This window comes from Diabrotica virgifera, chromosome 4, assembly GCF_917563875.1.
Source record: "Diabrotica virgifera virgifera chromosome 4, PGI_DIABVI_V3a".
In the NCBI taxonomy this organism is placed as follows: domain Eukaryota; kingdom Metazoa; phylum Arthropoda; class Insecta; order Coleoptera; family Chrysomelidae; genus Diabrotica; species Diabrotica virgifera.
This window is the reverse complement of record NC_065446.1, coordinates 160,405,038-160,423,209: the sequence shown is the minus strand read 5'-3', so window position 1 is coordinate 160,423,209 and position 18,172 is coordinate 160,405,038. Positions and strand designations below refer to the sequence as shown.

At 33.4% G+C, this 18,172-nt stretch overlaps 2 long non-coding RNA genes across 2 annotated transcripts; both read right to left on the bottom strand.

The window, feature by feature from the left end:
• Positions 1–6,092: 6,092 nt before the first annotated feature.
• Positions 6,093–8,917, bottom strand: LOC126883207 (uncharacterized). The gene is made up of 3 exons (XR_007697561.1): positions 8,292–8,917; positions 7,928–8,231; positions 6,093–7,535 (listed from the first exon to the last, which is right to left on the bottom strand). It is a non-coding gene; the product is annotated as an uncharacterized LOC126883207 (long non-coding RNA).
• Positions 8,918–15,019: 6,102 nt separating this feature from the next.
• LOC126883206 (uncharacterized) lies at positions 15,020–17,719 on the bottom strand. The gene is made up of 3 exons (XR_007697560.1): positions 17,226–17,719; positions 16,973–17,167; positions 15,020–15,201 (listed from the first exon to the last, which is right to left on the bottom strand). It is a non-coding gene; the product is annotated as an uncharacterized LOC126883206 (long non-coding RNA).
• Between the last annotated feature and the right edge of the window lie 453 nt (positions 17,720–18,172).

Here is an 18,172-nt window from a genome sequence, read left to right as displayed (position 1 = left end):
TGTGCAAAAAGAATAAAGCTTCTAACAAAGCTTGCTATTGCTTTTATGAATTAAAACGCCATAATACATGGCATTGGAGCACAAATTCGTCAAAACTTCCGTGATTTAACTGGTACCAATAGACTGATATATCGATATTTCAAGGTCTCCCTCTCATATCGATATATCAGTCTATTGGTACCAGTTAAATCACGGAAGTTTTGACGAATTTGTGCTCCAATGCCATGTATTATGGCGTTTTAATTCATAAAAGCAATAGCAAGCTTTGCTAGAAGCTTTATTCTTTTTGCACATTCCGGTAGCTCAGAGGATAGGAGACGGTATTATTAAATCGTCTTCGTTCCCTGCCATCAAAAGAGATGGCGCCTCTGTAAGCTGCCACTAGAGTGGCGAAATTTTTGGAGACGTTCAGAGAAACTTCCGTGATTTAATTTGTAGTACCAGCTCGACTGACTGATGAGAGGGAGACCTTGAAATATCGATATATCAGTCTATTGGTACCAGTTAAATCACGGAAGTTTTGACGAATTTGTGCTCCAATGCCATGTATTATGGCGTTTTAATTCATAAAAGCAATAGCAATCTTTGCTAGAAGCTTTATTCTTTTTGCACATTCCGATAGCTCAGAGGATAGGAGACGGTATTATTAAATCGTCTTCGTTCCCTGCCATCAAAAGAGATGGCGCCTCTGTAAGCTGCCACTAGAGTGGCGAAATTTTTGGAGACGTTCAGAGAAACTTCCGTGATTTAATTTGTAGTACCAGCTCGACTGACTGATGAGAGGGAGACCTTGAAATATCGATATATCAGTCTATTGGTACCAGTTAAATCACGGAAGTTTTGACGAATTTGTGCTCCAATGCCATGTATTATGGCGTTTTAATTCATAAAAGCAATAGCAATCTTTGCTAGAAGCTTTATTCTTTTTGCACATTCCGATAGCTCAGAGGATAGGAGACGGTATTATTAAATCGTCTTCGTTCCCTGCCATCAAAAGAGATGGCGCCTCTGTAAGCTGCCACTAGAGTGGCGAAATTTTTGGAGACGTTCAGAGAAACTTCCGTGATTTAATTTGTAGTACCAGCTCGACTGACTGATGAGAGGGAGACCTTGAAATATCGATATATCAGTCTATTGGTACCAGTTAAATCACGGAAGTTTTGACGAATTTGTGCTCCAATGCCATGTATTATGGCGTTTTAATTCATAAAAGCAATAGCAAGCTTTGCTAGAAGCTTTATTCTTTTTGCATATATATATAACAGCATGACATCATTAATTTAATTTCTAAATATATTCTTCCATACATATTTATTTTTCCTAATATACAGTATGTCCCTGTAAGTTGTATCCATATGGAAAACTTTTTTATTATTAATTTTACGAAAAAAAGTAATTCTTCATAAAAAGCTCTGCATGGTCCAAAACCTAAGATTCAACCATCAGATATAAAATTTTATGAATATTATACGAGGTATGTCAAAAAGTTTGAAATTCACTCAAGAGTAAAGTAGCTTTATTTTTCACAATATTGAAAATTGCTATTATGAAAAGTTGTTTGGAATTAAAAGCTATATTTTAATATGCAATTACATCCTTCTAATTGATTTTTTTTTTAAATTATGGATAACTAACATTATTTTCAGTTATTTCAGTTCTGATAACTCTTTTATTATTAATTTTACGAAAAAAAGTGATTCTTAATAAAAAGTTCTGCATGGTCTGAAACCTAAAATACAACAATCTTATGTCAAATTTTATCTATTTTATGCAAGGTATGTCAAAAAATATGAATGTGGCTCAAGAGTAAAATACCTTTATTATTCACAATATCGAAAATTGTTATTATGAAAAGTTATTAAGCATTAAAAACCATGTTTCAGTATAATTACATCCTTCTTATTGAAATATTTTGAACTATAAAGGTACTTTACTTTTGATCTAAATTCATCTTTTTTGACACACCTCGTATAAAATTTACATAAGATGGTTATATTTTAGGTTTTAGAGTATTTTAGACCATGCAGAACTTTTTATTACGAATCACTTTTTTCGTAAAATTAATAATAAAAGAGTTATTAGAATTAAAATTACTGAAAATAATGTTAGTTATCCATAATTTTTCAAAAAATTTTTTTTTTTTTAATTAGAAGGATGTAATTGCATATTAGAATATAGTTTTTAATTCCAAACAACTTTTCATAATAGCAATTTTCAATATTGTGAAAAATAAAGCTACTTTACTCTTGAGTGAAATTCAAACTTTTTGACATACCCCGTATAATATTCATAAAATTTGGTTGAATCTTAGGTTTTGGACCATGCAGAGCGTTTTATAAAGAATAACTTTTTTTCGTAAAATTAATAATAAAAAAGTTTTCCATATGGATACAACTTACAGGGACATACTGTATATGCGAGTTGAGGTGTTATGAATAGGATCGTATCCATCTTGGTGTCTATGTATTTTGACGTTGTGACCCTGACAGAAATTGTGGGGACATCTGGTGACCGTCTCAATTTGAATCAAACAAATTTTCCTATTGGGCTGACCAACTATCCCTATATAAACAATGGTCACGGTTCTTAGACTATACTACGGTAGCCTAAATCGACTAACCAATGAACATTAAGGGCGCGATTACGTCACGAGAGTTTAGTAATTTGAATCATAATATGATTAATCGGTATTTTTTGTTTGGAAAATAGTAAAGATAGTTATGAAATAAGATATTTAGTGGATTATAATACCTAATTATGAAAATCTTTTGATTTTTGTGTGGTCTGGTACCCCTACCACAGTGGGATAGAAATCTTGAGCTTCCCTGGCCCCTTTCGCTTGGAGGTGCTGTGCTAGGCCACAGTATATAGGTTTATACAACAATCAGTATAGTCACTTGCCGTGAAGTACGTTATGAAAAAATGTTCCATTTTTCCCACTGCGCATCGAGACCTTGCAGCCGGACGCAAGCGCATAACAGCGTGTGTTATACTGCTCAACATTATTTTTGATACACTGCTCGAAAATAAATAGGACAAATTTGAAATAGATTTTTCGAAATAAGGAATACTTTTCTACAATTAACGTTTACGAAGCTCTTGACAATTTATCGATAGTTTCATACATAATTATTACTGTTGTTCTGAAGACTAAATGTATCAGCTTTAATGGATTCATTGAGATAATAAGTGCGTTCGCGGGTGCCTGTCGGCGACAAATTAGCAGCAAAACGCATGCGCACTTTAAAATTATATAAATAATATCGTTAATAGATAAATATACAAGGTATATTTACCTATTATAATTTAATAATTAGTTATTAATATTAATTAAAAGTAAATATACCTTGTTTATTTATCTATTAACGATATTATTTATATTAAATGAGGTTAGAAATTGTCGGCGACAATTTGTCAACTGTACCCGCGAACGCACCTTATGTACCTACGATTTTCAACTAAATAATTTTTTCTATATAAACAAAATTTTAGTCTAACAATGGGCTCTCCTTTATCTTCATTGGTCTTCTTCTTCTAATGCCTACTCCACTAATGAAGGTTGGCTATAACCACTGCAAATTAGTTTCATTATTAGCGAATATATTTATGGATTTCTAAAGAAATATTGTTTTCACTCAGTTTTGAAAAAAATGTGAAAGCGTTGAATTATATACGTCCGTCTGTCCGTAAACACAACTCCTCAGTCATTAAACCAGATAGAATGACAAATGAGGTGTCGGATGAAAGCTTATATAATCCAAGGATGGTACTAAAGGTGAGATATTTGGCAAAGGACTTCCAGTTTTAAAAATGCAATCGGAAATACGGTTTTAAATTCTCCGGGATAGTACAAGCGATATATTATTCGACGCGCCGTAGCAAGAGGAGTCTTCCTTCTTGTAGGTAGGCTTTAAAGACTGTTTCTTCTTCAATATTAGCCTCCTAAATTGTTTAAATTATCGCACCATCTTTTTCTTAGTCTGCAAATACCTCTTCATCCATTTGGTGACTTATCTCGTGCTATTCGTACTATCCTATCCTCTGCCATTCTACTAATGTGTTCGTTCCACTCCAGTTTCCGTTTTGTCACTCATCCATTTAGGTATGTCTTCTACATTGCATGATCTTCTTATGTTTTCGCATCTCTCTCTATCCAATAGACTTTTCCCTGATATTCGTCTAAGTATTTTCAACTCGGTTGTTTCTAGTAGTCGTCTCGTTTTAGATGTTTCAGGTCTTGTTTCTGCCGTGTATGTCAATATAGGTCGAAATGCTGCTTTATAGATTCTTGCTTTTGTGTCTTGTCTTAGGTGTTCGTTCTTCCAGATTGGAAGAGATTAAGAGATCCCAGCGCTTTACTTGCTTTTAAGCTTTCTTGTAGTACTTCCTCTTCAACATCTCCGTAACTGGGTATATCTATTCCCAGATATATAAACCTTGCTTCCTGCTTTAATATTTTCCCATCAATTTCGATTTTACCTCGTAGTGGGTATTTAGATGTCATACATGTGTTTTTTCTGCTGATATTATCATATATTGATATTGTATTTCTTGGCTGTTGTATTGAAGATGTGTGTTAATCTGGAGATTGTCTTCTGTCTTGGCGATTAATGCGGCGTCGTTTGCATAACCTAATATTTGGAGTTTTTTGTTCCCCATTCTGTAACCATGATCTTTAAATACTGCTTCTATTATTTCGTCCATTATTAGATACATTAAAGAGCAGTGGGCTTAACGGGTTCCCTTGTCTGACTCGGCTTTGTACTGGTATAAACTGTGTTAGTTTTCCATTTATCTTTGCCTGTATTCGATTATGGAAATAGATGTTTTCGATGGTTCGTATAATATTGATTGGCATGTATCTTCTATACAGTAAGTGTAAGACGTCTTCGACTTGGATGCGATCGAAAGCCTTTGTCAGGTAAAACATAGATATTGGTTTATTGTACTCGATGGCCTTTTCTGTGATTTGTCTTAGTACGGAAATAAATAGTACAATACTGGCCTCTACGCTACAAACGCATTCAATATGCTAAGGAAAATGTGGTCTTCACATCAGATGACAATTAAAACCGTGAACCGCAACGTGAAGACTGTATTACTATATGGAGCAGAAACTTGGAAAGTGTCAAGAAAATGTATTGGACAGATGCAGGTATTCATAAATAAATGCCTAAGGAAGATTCTTAACATTTACTGGCCAAACCGTATATCAAACCAAGAGCTATGGACAAGAACTAACCAGAAACCTATGTATATCTAAGATAATATGCAAAAGGAAATGGAGTTGGATGGAGCACACACTAAGGAGACCTGACACAGACATAGCGAGGCAAGCCCTAGAATATACACCACATGGAAAGAGAAGACCAGGTAGACCCGTAGAAATGTGGAAAAGAAATTAATGCTACAGGGCTTTTCATTGATTGTCATTTGCTTCGAGCTGCTGTCATATGTTGTATAATCTGTGTATAATACTAATATACACAGAGATATGTCAACAATAGATCAGGCTAGTCATATGCCACTCAATGCATCGGGGTGTAACGCTGATATCAAGTACGGTGGTCTAGCTATCTTTGTCTGTCGTGCGAGTGTGAGCGTATCTACCAAGAGGTGGGAGTAATGGAACGACAGTTACACAGAGGCGGCAGCCATCATATGCTAGAGAGAGAAAGCTGAGCGCCAGTAGAGAGAGAAAGATAGACCACCAACCCGAACTGTTCTGCGTTACTCTATTTTTCGAACTGGCCTAATCTATTCTGTTATATCTATGAATATACACGGATTATACAACATATGACAGAAGCTCGAAACAAATGACTGTGAATGAAAAGCCCTATTGGGAAAACCTGGACAGAAATAAAGATCAGTGCAAAGGATAAGACAGAATGGAGGCAGACAGTTGACGCCCTATGCTCCGCATGGAGTGAAGAGGAATAAGTAATTAAGTAAGTACTGGCGTCTACGCAGGATCTTCCAGATCTGAATCCTTGTGATAAATCTAAAAAACGAAGTACTGATGTCTTGTCAAGAGCTAATGAGAAAACTAATAAGAGGACTTTTCTATAGAGGAAAAAAATAATAATACATTCGAATTATAAATTATATTTTGAGAATTTCAATTTTACAATACCAATTTTATTTTTTACAGATATATTCCCTACAAGCATTTCAAATTCATCCTTAAAATAAAGTTTAATAGGTACATAAAATGAACTTATAAATTTCTGTTTTGAAAGGGTTGTAGATACCTACTATATACCTACTCAGATCTATACCTACTCAGCATCATATTGAGAAATCACAGAATCGTAAATATACAGTAATGAGCACTCACACTAATAACCGGCAAAATAACGCAAAAGATGGAAAACATATTAACTTGTGAGATAAAAAGAGATGAAACTGGTAGAAGTGGAACTTATCGTTATAAACGAATAAATTAACATAACCTTGGATAAGAGTTTTAACCTCCATTTTTCACTTTGAGTGATATTGGGCTAGTTTCTGGGTCCGTGTATTTTCATACACCACCACACAAACCCGCCGACACCAATGTAGTTTAGAAATAGCTATCTCTAAACTACAGTGGAACCAGCGGGCTTGTGGGACATGGTATGAAGGTACACAGACCTAGAAACTACCCCAATATCACTCACAGTGAAAAATAGAGTTAGCAGGTTAACACTCTTAGCCGACGATAACATTACATAGTTTCCCACCTTTAGATCTCTGTGACAGGAGTATTTTATAAAATTCTCCTGGCACAGTGACAGTTCTCATACTCATCTGATACGTCTAAAGGTGGGAAACTATGTAATGCAATGTTAATTTATATGTTTATATCAATAATTTCTCTCAGTTTCATCTCTTTTTACTTCAGAATGCATCCCATGTTTCCCATCTTTGGCGTTATATCCCATATTTTGCCAGTTATTAGCATGCTCATCACTGCATATTGGACTTTTTACACATAGTATCTTAGAATCCCTTGGAAGTAAATAATAAATCATGTACCTAGTTTTATTTTCATCAATAAATTCATGAAAGTATGACTGATGTTGAAAATTCATTTGACATACTGGCAAATAATTGTAATTCCTTCAGAGGAGGTGTCCCTAGAAAGAATAACATATGTTTTATATTAAAATATATTAAATTCATATTGATTAGCAGAATAAATAGAGTTTTTAGGTTTAATTCTCCTCATTCACATAATTTAATACCAGATAATGTCGCCCTACTTCCATATGCTAATGACCTAGTTTTTTATATAACAGCCTAAACCCCATTTTGGACTCCATTCACATTGACCAATATTATCAGATATTCATGAATAGTGTCACCACAATCTTCTTTAAAAACATACTATTCTTTCATAGATCTGGTCGTTATCACAATATAATCCCATATATACCAAAAATTCATGCTCGAGTGAGAAATTGGAAAGCCAAGCAAAGGATAGGAAAGAGTGGAAGCTGATTCTGGAACAGGCCAAGACCCACCATGGGCTGTAGAGCCAATGCTGATACCTAAAAATGAACTCAAATATTTAGTGGTCTTTTTGTCCCGCAATCTTAACTAGAATAAGCATATTGAAAATATAATTGGAAAAACTATTAAAGGCATGGCTGTGCTGCCTAGTAAGGCCCATATAGATTTTTGAAGCATCTTTATGAAACCAGCACGTAAACAATTATTATAGATTTAAAAATTAGACTCACTATGGATAGAGTAGTAAGATGATACAACGAATGCAGAGGTAACCGTCTATATTTGTTATCAATGGTTTCTAGGAACATGGTTCTTCAAAACAGATGTCAATGATTTTTAGAGTTTAGATAAAGACGGTTATGTACCAAATTCATGAAAAAAATTTACACTTTCTCAGAATTATCCAACGATTTGAAACATATACTCATACCTTCAATTATATATGTCATAGATTCCCTTAAGGCACTTTGCCACTGGTTGTAACTTCTCAATAGATGTGCCTACAGAATTACAAAATTATCATTCCAGTTTAAGAAAGAACACACCTTCAACGTGAATGTTTAATCTCAAGACATATTTCGTTTATTTTATTTTGCGTTGTTTTGCAACCCGCTTTTCAGTATTTCTGCAAAGGCCTGCTCCTCAAGATGCATATTTAAAAGTTAATGTAACAACACTGAGGACTGTTCATGGAAAGTTTATCACATTGAACAATTTCTTTTCATTCTGCAAACCTAAAACGACAGCACGTCAAAAATGATGTCAATGATATTAAATAGAATTTACGTTCTTACCGATTTTCATCCATGGGCAACAGGAAGAAACTCAAATTTTTATGGTGCCTGGAATTTTGCCACATAAATAAACACACACATTGCCTTTGGGTTAAATTCATCATAATCCCAATTCAAAATCACCAACCTTCTTAGAAAACTGGAGAAATACCACAGTAATGCACATTAAATTCGAAGTAAACCAACTTAACAATTGCAAAATATGAGAAAACAATAATAAATAACTCTAAATAAACAACTGTTTGTTTATAAGGTTATGTTTGGAATAAACATACATAAATAAACCAGATCTACTCACTGTTGCCAAATGTCACCAATTTAGATAGTTACTTGTGATTAATTGTTTGAATACATTCAATCAATAATCAGAAAATATTATTTTTCAAATTTTATACAAGTGTGTACGTAAAGGATTTTACCATTTATGAATTTAATTTTCAGCTTTTTGAAAAAAATCGATAATCATAATTATTTTATTATAATTTTGGAATATTCTTTATCGGAATATTTTAAATCTTGCAACAGCAACATTTTCCTCCTAGTCTACTGCGCAGTCTGCTAGGAGTTTCTGCAAGCGCAGGAACCGCATAAAAACTAGAGTGAACTAACTGTTTCGAATAGCAAAAAAACTGTGGCTAGGCATAGAAGAGTGGGTGGGGGTGCTAGGTGCTAGTAGTCACAGATCACCTACCTCCTCTAGATGTTTCACGATAACGCTTTGGTTAAATATGAAAAACAGCGCTCCATGCCGCTTGTATCGGAACTAATGCAAGCGGGAATTTTAAAATGTAATTTTGGTGGGAAGAAAATGTTAGGTTAAAATATTTGTATAGTTGAAAAAAAAATAATTTGGTTTTAAAATATGCAAATTATTTTTAATTTCAAATATACAAAATACCATTTGGGAAAAAATAAGACGTGACAACATATTTTTATTTATTTATTTAATATCAGCAAAACCACTTTGTATATACTTTTTTACAAATCGTATCTTTACAAATGAAATTATTAATAGTTATCTTCCAAATACTTCTACAAAAGGGTATCTCAAATGATTGAAACATGTGTGCATCTCTACTTGTTGAAGGACTTTCAACTAAAACAAAAAATTAATATAATTGATTTGATAATAACCATATTCATTTCACGTAAAATAATTTTTATTAATTATATTATTTTCAGTAGGGGTTACTTACTTGGTGTTACATTGGGTGCGTTCGGACGACCATAGCGGCTGGCTGCCAGCAGAAATCGGCTGAGTGGTTGCATCCAGCCGTGATAGGGAAAGCTTAGTAAATCTCTCAGCGGCTGGCTTCCAGCGGTGACGTCTGACAGCTACTGCTGGCTCAGCTGTCCAGCCGCTGTGGTCGTCCGAACGCACCCATTCGTTTGCTTCCCTACACCACTAACTGTGTTACTTGTTCTCTAATAACAAATACTTGTTGAACTCACCATGCAAATGTAAGCTAGGAATTTGATCTTCCTAGGGATCTTCAAATCACATTCGTTTTGTTTCAAAAACTGTATTTGAATCCATTTTATCTAAATCAGGATTTTTTATTATTGCTAACAATCAGATAAACATTTACTGACATAAAGATTAAAGATAAAGGCATAGGCATACTGACATGATTAATGATGACAATTGACAAATTATAATGACACTCAGACTCAGTGATATAGAAGAAATCTTCACTCTAGGTGCATGGCGACATCTCAGAAAACGTATCATTACTAAAAATGACATTTAGTTTAGGATGACCTTGAGATACCTGCGTGAAACATCTAAAGAGAGTTAAGTGATCTGTGCTAGTAGTCACAAACACGAAACACATCAACAAGTCACGTTCGTAAGAGTTCGTTGCGCATGATTCATTTTCCGTCATTTTGTTTATAATTTTGTCCTGTTTTGTTTTATTTTATTTTAAATAGGGGTAATTTTATGACCAGTGATATGGCTAAGACAGATAGACTATTATTGAAATGGAACAACATACAATAATATGTAGAACATGTTGTGTTGGTGGTTGTACCACGTTGTACCTTCTCCACATCGATTACGTTTTCCAGAGATGAAATGGACATGTTCTTGGAAGGGTTGAAACTTATTCAAAGTAATAAATTAAGTAAGTATACACCACTTTATCTTTACAACAGTTTTCGTGTTTGTTCTAGGCATTTTAAAGAAGATTTTAGGATACATGAGAGTTCAAACAAGAGGAATTACCAAAGGGGCCATCCCAAGCTCATTTTTACCACCACTAGGTAAGAACCACATAGGACAAATAATTCAATTTTAATAGAGCTAAAAGTTAGCCAACGCCTATCGAGTAAAGTACATATCCAACAATTAAAATACTTTGGATCAATCAAATTACAGGAATATGCAAAAGACCTATGCATGAGTTAAAAGAAATGACCAGAGACAGAGATCTTTTTAGACAGACAATATATGATATCACGTCGACCACTACACTCCCTCCTGGGGGTCAGGATTGAAGAGAGAGGTAAGAACTGTACATCTTAGCAAATATTTTCTGAGACTCAACTGTCTACACTACAATCACAATAAAGATACACTAGAAATAAACAAGCACGAGGAGCACTCCCAAATTATGATTTGGGAATGCTCCTTGAACATTCAACGTGTCTTGTTTTGTTTATTTTTATACAGTAGAACCCTGATTATCCAGGTGCGGAATATCCGTGCTGCGGATATCCATGCTATGATTTTCTATTACTCAAATTGCATTTTTGAGGTTTTATCAAAATATCTTCATCGTAAATTACTCAACGGAAACTCTATATGCCGAAAGAGAGACTCATAATGATTTATGTTACCTGTTATATTTTTATGATTGGTACATATGCATGTGTATACATACATATCTGTATGTCGGAGGTAAAGGGCACTATGTCCATTTTTGTCAATATTGGGATTATACTGCAGTTATAATGAACTTTTAATTCTGCACACAGAGGTATAAAGCACTCTGTCCTACTTTATAAAATAACAAAGGTAAGCACTTTATAAAAGGTATCATGTCACATTTTATTTAGAGGCAGAGGGCACCATGTGGACATGTAAGCTTATACCTTTGTGCATGATACTATGCCTTTGTGTACATTGCTTTACAAATCCAGTATTAAACAAGCAGGGTTATGTTACACTTTACCCTGTAATGTTTGTCATGAAGGAGAAACAAATTAAAGTTTAACATTGTATAATGCATTTTTAGTAAACATCTAGTACCATGACCCAATAGATCTTGAAGAGGTAAATAGCACTATGTCCACTATATTGTGTTTCAATTTTTTTTATTAAAAATAAATCAAGTTTAGTATCACAATATGTGTTTTAAATAATACAATTTTGAAAGATAATAATCTTAAAAATAAATTAGACAAGGGGTTGTGACATAATGTGTATTAGCATAAGTACATCCTGTAAAATTACGCTTCTCCTGTAAAATTACAAATTTGTGACATAATGCCCTTTACCTCTGGCATACAGATATGTATTATACATAGGAAATACATGTTTGGATTATCCGTGCCACCTCTGGCCTGAGGAGCACGGATAATTGGGGTTCTACTGTATAGTACATTTTTATTGTAATTGTAATGTAGATAGTTGTGTCTCAGATTAGCGAATCGACGTTTTAAAATCATCAAATCTCTTACTTGACTTTTAGTAATTGTGTTCCTAAAATCTGCCTTAGTAATTATATTCCTAAAATCTGTCTTATTTTTAATACAACTATTTTGAAGATATATATACACCGTTCTTACCGTATATACACCGTTCTTAGGCGTCAATGCCCTTCGGTAGGGATCTATGGAGGAGTATCACCAAGCGGCAAGCCCTTATCCCTTGCCGTACCGCTTCTCCATAGGCCGATCAGATGCCAGTTTATTCCAGACCAAGCCGTAGACTCTATCGAGTTTTATACTATGGCGTCAGCCTTTTTTTTTTTTTCAATTTCTTGACTTGGCTGAGGCTTGAACCATCGATCGCAAACCACTATACTTGTCAATCGACTGCGCCTTTGCCAACTGGACCATCTAGACTGACATTTTGAAGATAATTATTGTAATACTACTATTCCATTATTAGAAATTTTGTTGGGATTTCTCCGCAATATATTACTTATTTGAGTTCATTTCTGATAATAATAAAGGTCCAGATATTTATGTTTTACTCAAATAGATTTATTTATTTGTCATGTTTTATAATTATTGTATTTAAATTTCAGATTATCAGGATGAAAAGGCTACTGAAGAATCTCAATTTATTGACATGCATGGTAATATGTTATAAAGTACTTCCACTCTAACTTTTCCCATGCACGAAATTATTGACGAACTACTATTCATACAAGGTCTCTTTTTAACTCACAGACACTCTGAGAGTAGTACATATCAATGCCACACATCAATGTATGTTTCGCTTTATTTTTTGATATCAACGCATGTGAAAAGTCAGAGTGGAAGAACTATAAAAATATACCTTACCTACATTCTAAATTGTAATAATTTTGCTTTTCATTGAGTCATTTATTTCGAGCTTCTGTCATATGTCCTATAATCCATACAAGAATCTACAGGTCGAGCAAGTCTCGTAAATTTCACGATTGCGAGCCACGCTTCACGCAACCGTGTTTGCGTACTTGTGTTACGAGTTGCGTGGTCGTGCGGAGTTATATTTACCAATTCGCGCAATCGTACTTGAGACGCTGTGTCAGGTGAGGTGTTTGAAAATTTGTGTAACTTGATTGCTTGATTCTGTGGTGTGAAGGTGGTTAAACTTTTGTTTTATTTTTTTTTGTTTTGTTTGTTTTTGTTGTTGCGAATATATCGCAGAAAGTTTTTAGATGAAGTAATTGTATGATAAAGATAACACAGAAAATACAAGAGGGCAGCATACTTTGCAAAACAACTGTTACAATTTGAAATCAACAATTTGTTAAGTTGTTGTCTTGCAGGTAAAAAAAGTGACTTTTTAAAAAAATTATATCTTGGAAACTAAAAATTATTTTTATTTATAATTGAAACATGTAAAAGTATAGTACTCTCAAAAAAATTTCAGCCAAAAATATTCATTTTTGTAGAGTTGACTGCAATTTTTCGACAACAGCCCTTTTTTGCGGTGAGCAGCATAACAAGTCCAGTCTCATCTGAAATCAAAGTTTCTTGTAGTTTATACCTCTGGCTAGTGAATGAACAAAGGATTTTTTATTAGATGAGGTCATTTTTGTTTTATAAAAAAAACTACTTTAAAAATGAGAAAAATCGGGGTCAAAAATGTGTTTAAACTTAGGTATGTAAAATCTTCAAATTTAATTTTTTTTTTAATTCCTTCGTTCATATTCTAGCCAGAGGTATAAACTACAAGAAACTTTTTGATTTCAGATGAGACTGGACTTAGTTATGCTGCCAACGCAAAAAAACTTAAACTCTACAAAAATGAATATTTTTGGCTGAAACTTTTTTTGAGACTACCTTAAGTACTATACTTTTACATGTTCCAATTATAAATAAAAATAAATTTTAGTTTTCGAGATATAATTTTTTTAAAAAGTCACTTTTTTAACCCCTTAAAAAAATGTTTGGAAGAATATGTTTGATGGCCAAGATGCATACATATATTTAGAAGGAAAGTTCCTGATTTCTGTAGTATAATACATAATACCGAAGAGGAAGTAGCCCTAAGCGCCGGACTCCACTTGCTATTTGTAGTTGTGAAGATTGAACACATTCTTTCAAATAGAAGTCAATCCATGATTATTTAGTCACAAATGGATTGACCTGTATTTGAAACAATGTGTTCAATCTTCCTGATTACAAATCGCAAGTGGAGTGCGGCGGTAATAACACCAAAATATTCCATATAGGTCCATAGAAGGTACACAGACATTGAAAAATTCCTGGAATATCCACGAAAACATGTTCCCTGAACATCCCAGGAAAATCCTGTGTCAGCATTTTAAACATTACCTGAATGTCTTATTGGAACATTCCATGAATGTCCACGAATGTTCTCTGGACATTCAAAATATATTTTGTAGACATTCCCTGGATATACCAGAAATACAGTGATGAGCGCTCTAATAACCGGCAAAATAGCACAAAAGATGTATTAAGTAGTGAGATAAAAAGACATGAAACTAGTCGAGCTGGGAAATTTAGCGATATTAACTTATACATTTAGATTGTATTGATTGTGTACCACCTTCAGACGTATCAGACGAGTTTGGAAACTACCACTGTCACAGTGACAGTTTTAGTTGACATACTCCTCCGATATGTGTAAAGGTGGGATCAATATAACGTAAATTTAAAGGTTAATTTCGCTAAATTTCCCAGCTCGACTAGTTTCATTTCTTTTTATCTCACAACTAAATATGTTGCTCATATTTTGCCGGTTATTAGGGCACTCATCACTGTACATCCTTGCTGATGTGACAATACCTCCTATCTGTTTTTTCATGAGAGATGGAAAAACATGTTTTAAGGTCACCTCCTGTGTTCATATGTAAGTTTTGACTTGTTTTGTAGTTCATAGATAGTTTAATTTACTACAAAACAAGTCAAAAAATATCATATGAAAACAGGAGGTGACCCTAAGACAAGTTTTTAGTCTCTCTTACAAAACTCATGAAAAAACAGATAGGATGTATTATTACATCACTGACGATATGTGGCCATACCAAATAATACATCCTTGATAAATATAAACATTTTTATTGAACAAAATCTTTTCATACATTTTTTTAATGCAATTTACTGATATTCCTAAATATTTCAAAAAAATGTGTCACATTTGCTTTGTAAACCTTTCTTTTGCCTTTCGTAGCCACATATTCCGTTTCCTTCCTGGTTTTTTGTAGACCACTTCTCTCAGCTGATTCTAAAAAAAAATAAAATAAATGGTAATTTTTCTATCCTTTACAATTAACAATCAGAAGAAATATTATTTACAGATAATGATATGCATAATAATAATAATAGGTTTGTTCTAGCATCAGTTTCAAACAGTTTGAAACCATCAGCGAATAGTGGACCAGCGCGAGTAGAGGGGATCGCACTGGTGACTGTATTATGTTCTTTTACTGACCAACTGTTTGCTGATGGTTTTTGACTAGTTTGACTGTTTGCTAGAACAAACCTAATAATAATGAATATTTTGTATTTTGACAATGACATCTGATGTGGAAGTCAAAACATTAATAAAATTATTTTTTCAAGTTAACTTTCACATGCGCGTCTTAAAATTGTACTTTTAATACTTATATCATAAATAACTATTAAAACTATCTTAAGAGGAAACAGTATCGATCAACAGGTAGCGAAAATGTGTTCCAAGATTGCGGCTGTAATTTTGAATATTTTTTTAAGATATTTGGCACACATATTCGTAATATAATAAAGAATGGCGGTGCAGAGCCCAATTTGAAAAATATATTAATATGTGGAAATTACTCTGTAATTAAATACAATATAAAAAAACGAGCTTGTACTGCCATTAAGAAGAACAAAAAAATACACTTTTTTCAAATACAACTTTTTTATCCGATTTTGTGTTATTTTGGAACTACTAAAATTTTTTATTTCATTAGTAGTTCCAAAATTACACAAAATCTAGGCATCAGATAAAAAAGTTTATTTGAAGAAAGTGTATTTTTTGTTCTTCTTAATGGCGGTACAGGCTCGTTTTTTAAATATTGTATAATTACAGAGTAATTTCCACATATTAATATATTTTTCAAATTGGGCTCTGTACCGCCATTCTTTATTATTTTACGAATACGTGTGCCAAATGAAACGAAAAAATATTCAAAATTACAGTGACAATCTTGGAATACGTTTTGGCTACCTGTTTATCGCTACTGTATTACCTTAAAACATTGTAATTTGCTAAACCAGTATATTTTACTCTACTACTACTCTACTAGCTACCTCATTTTCCACTGTTTCTAAAGACTTGTTTACATGGGTAGAGTTTTGAGGAGAGTAGAGTAGTGGTAGTACTCTACCAAAAATGGCTTGATACCATTCACATGAGGAGAGTACAAGTATAGTACTGATGCTAGTATAGTGAAACCGATTTTTGTATTTTTAAACACTCTTGATTAAAAGTGCACCTTAAATTCTTAATTTTTTGCTTAAGCTCATTTACTCCAAAGCCCCCTTTGCCATTCGTTCGACGATTTCATCCTCCGCAGCTTGCTGCAAACTTTTATTTCTGTAGTATACACTACCTAAATTCCATAAACACTGGTATTCGCCGTATTATAGCTCTACAAGTTTTAAAGTTTCATCTTCGGTGAACTTCATTTTCACTATTTACACAAAACACAATTCCAGCCAGAATGACAGCGCCCCCATGTACTCTCCTACCTACTCTATTCTGCCATAATTGAGCGTGTTCCATGGGTAGAGTGTGCAGCCGAGTAGACATTTTGGCAGTAGTGGTGGTCATAGAGTAGTTACTTTGCCATAGGTTGCTAGTCACTCTACTTTAACTCCAACTATACACTCTACCAGCTATTCTACTGTGCTGAGCATTTTTACAGGTAGAGTTACTCTACTCTATCAAGTACTTGCATCATTACTCTACCCGTGTAAACAAGTCTTAAATCTACTGAATGAAAATCTACTTAATCTTAATCTACTCTTACCTAGTATTATTGTAGAATTTAAGACAGTCCAGTGCCTTATAAATAATTTCAATATGAATATTTTTCTCTTTAATTCTCCTTTGATACCACTCCATTTTAGATTTTGGGGAACTTATTTCATTGTGTTTATAGACCATATTTATTGAAGGAACCCAATCTGGAGATTGTTATTATCGATTAAGTCGGCTGGTTTTCCTATAAGATTAAAATGTTAACATCTCCAAAAATCGTTACTGTTGTAATTGTAACTTACCAGATATAAAATGATTACAGCAGACAGGACAGGAAAATTTTCATTTCGCTAGTAAAACCTGTACATTGTATTGCATTTAACCATTGTTGTCTCTCAGATACCTTATTTAGTTCAGTTTAAAAGTGAACTTTATCTTGACTGCATTTCACAATTGCTTTGCATTTCACACTTCAAAACACAACACCAATGAAGCATATTATCTTTCTAAATTAATACTTCCAGAGAAAATGTTAAATTAATCTTTGTACAACACAAAATTACAAAGAAATACAACTAAAATTATCTAAAACTCATTAAGAACAGATAGAATAAGATTTATCTTTTACACCCAGTAGCCATATTGACATATTGATTTAATTTTGAAAACGATTATATTTAAATTTGGTAAATATAACTCCGCACGACCACGCAACTCGTAACACAAGTACGCAAACACGGTTGCGTGAAGCGTGGCTCGCAATCGTGAAATTTACGAGACTTGCTCGACCTGTAGATTCTTGTATAATCCATGTATATTAATATTTTACACAGATTATATTAGTATTATATGAGATTCCTATGACGGAAGCTTAGTTTCGAGCATCCATCATAGGAATCTCATATAATATTAATATAATCTGTGTATAATATTAATATACATGAATTATAGGACATATGACAGAAGCTCGAAATAAATGACTGTGAATGAAAAGCCCTATTATTACAATTGAGAATGTAGGTGAGGTATATTTTTATAGTTCTTATAATATTATAATATGCATTATGCTCATATAATGATATTATCCACATCCACTGTACTGAAAGGTAAAAATTTTAACCCACAAATCAACTTTTTTCAGGAAGTAGAGAAAACGTTCCACTTAAGTAATTTGGTGAGGAATTAACCTCATCAAAACAAACGTATATATCAATAATTGAACTATAAAGTAATGAAAACAATTATTAGG